The sequence below is a fragment of the Camellia sinensis genome, chromosome 12 (genome assembly GCF_055761805.1).
Source record: "Camellia sinensis isolate YWXY chromosome 12, ASM5576180v1, whole genome shotgun sequence".
Taxonomy (NCBI): Eukaryota; Viridiplantae; Streptophyta; class Magnoliopsida; order Ericales; family Theaceae; genus Camellia; species Camellia sinensis.
The window spans coordinates 38,701,652-38,703,929 of record NC_138972.1 but is presented as its reverse complement, the minus strand read 5'-3'; the positions used below and the strand labels follow the sequence as shown (position 1 = coordinate 38,703,929).

At 33.6% G+C, this 2,278-nt stretch overlaps 1 long non-coding RNA gene across 1 annotated transcript; it reads left to right on the top strand.

Moving 5' to 3' along the window:
• The first annotated feature begins 378 nt into the window (after window positions 1-378).
• Window positions 379-1,060, top strand: LOC145804132 (uncharacterized). Its single transcript, XR_014345749.1, has 2 exons — window positions 379-517; window positions 818-1,060. It is a non-coding gene; the product is annotated as an uncharacterized LOC145804132 (long non-coding RNA).
• Window positions 1,061-2,278: the final 1,218 nt, after the last annotated feature.

Below are 2,278 nucleotides of genomic sequence, written 5' to 3'. Positions count from 1 at the left end.
ACCTAGCAACAAAGCCGTAATCGCAAGTCCTAGGGTTTGAAGGATAATTTTTCCCCTTATGGAGTAAATAAAGTTTGAAGATTTTTTTTGTCCATTATTAATAAATCTTAGCCACTACTTCATGCAGTGTGGTTCTTCATGGTAATCTCTTTATATAATCATGCAACATGATATTATACATTCTTAATAGGGTGGAAAATATGCTGCTTGTATCTTTCTTCATCAATTGAATTAGTTGTCATTCTTTTTTTAAGTTGCAATTCATCAGAGATTAATCATTTTTGCCATTTGATTTTTATTAACAGCAACATATTTTTTAGACAACCCTGCTATGTGTGCAAGAAAATCATGTAATAGGCAAGGCAACAATCCTAGTACCCTTGAAACTAAAACTGAAACTGACAGTTTCTACATTGACTTTTACCCTTGAAACTGAAACTGACATTGAGATTTGCTGGGGTGTAATATGCAGTAATTTAGTGGCCAACAACTTCACAATGGAAAGTTCAAACAACAGGTGATTCTCTCCCTGCTGTATGCTTTTGTTTTTATTACATACGATTCTGAACATTCAGCGAATCAATAACACTAAATAAAAGTTAGTTTCTTTTCCGTTAAATTGTTTTAGCATTGAACAACATGAGTTGGTTACCAGCACCTGCTTGAGCAGTCAAACATACGTGACAGTGCTGCTGAATGCAATAGTTTTTTGAACTTTTCATGATGCTGATGTGTGCTCATAAATTTATGTGAAATAATGATGATGGCACCTTTCTAGTTTTGAAGATATGGAATATTTCATTGATCTTATCTGTAGCATGCTGAGACGACCCGTAGAGGAAAGAAGAGCTTGCCAAGAAACCAAACATGACATGCTTGGTCTCCTAATGAATAGGGGTGAAGAAAACAGATATAATCTAACAGATGAAGAGATAATTGATCAAATGATAGCAATTTTGTATTCTGGATACGAGACTGTATTCACTCAAAAAACTTACTATATAAGATTTCTATTGGAAATTTAGTCGTCTTATATATAATATATTTTGACTGATAGCAATATTGTGGCTTTGTATACAAAGTAGTAATCAATTTTTTGGTTGAGAATTGTGAATGCAATTTTTCGATATGTTATTTTGGGGGTAATATTAAAATATCATTTGTGGATATGTTATTTTGTGGGTAATGGTGATTGGTGAATGGGAAAGTGAATTAATGATGCATTTGCTATTTGAATGTAAGTTATTATTTCATATTAGTGTTATTCATTTTTATTATATGTATTTTTTTAGTTTAATCACATAAATTAGCACAATTTCAAAAAAAAAAAAAGGAGATATCATGGCGTTTTTTTAAAAACGTCACTTAAAACCCAAAATATTAACGGTTAGATTTTTTAAAAAAGATATGACGACGTTTAAAAAATGTCGCTAAATATCATAATGACGTCATGGTATTGTCAAGGAAGACATTTAGCGGCGTTTTTAAACGCCGCCTGTACTAATATAACGACGTTTTTAAAACGTCAGGAAGTTATAGCGACGGCCGCGTCCTCGGCGCTTGATGCTAAGCGTCGCAAAAAGAATTAGCGGCGTTTTTAACACTTATAGAGGCGTTTTTTAAATGCCGCTAAAAATTGAATTTCCTGCAATGATTATTTGAATTTTAATCTTGACCTTTTCATTAAAAAAATTATTTATTAATCAATGACTTAAGGGAAGCATGCATGCATGTTGTTCACATCACTGACTACATGCACAATCTGATGGAATGAGAGTGGCCACACCAGAATTCGGTGGGTGTCTCCATACTCAATGATAACTTATTTGATTTGTGATGAACTTTCCTACACGAAAAGAGAACAATCTTGAAGCAACAGTTTGAATTTGAAAGCCAAACACACAACCCCTGGATAAAGCATCGTGACTATTGATGTTGTGAAACAACACCAAGAGTTGTGTCCATTACCAAAGGCCACCATGATGTATATAAATACACATTATTGTAGTGTTACAAAACTACTTTAATATTACAAAGCTTTCCTATCTGCTTTGTTCTCGGATTGTCAACTTTCTTGCATAATAAATACCCTCACGAGATTATCGATCCTCGCCATTAGTAGCGTCACTACTACTTATTACTGTTGGAAATGGTTTGAAAATTCTAGGTAAAACTAGAATTTTTTCTTAAATTTGGTCTATTTTTTAGGTTGGTCCCATGCGTTGATTTTCGCAGGTCAACGTGGCAACGCGTTCTATGCCACGTTGTGATTCACGTG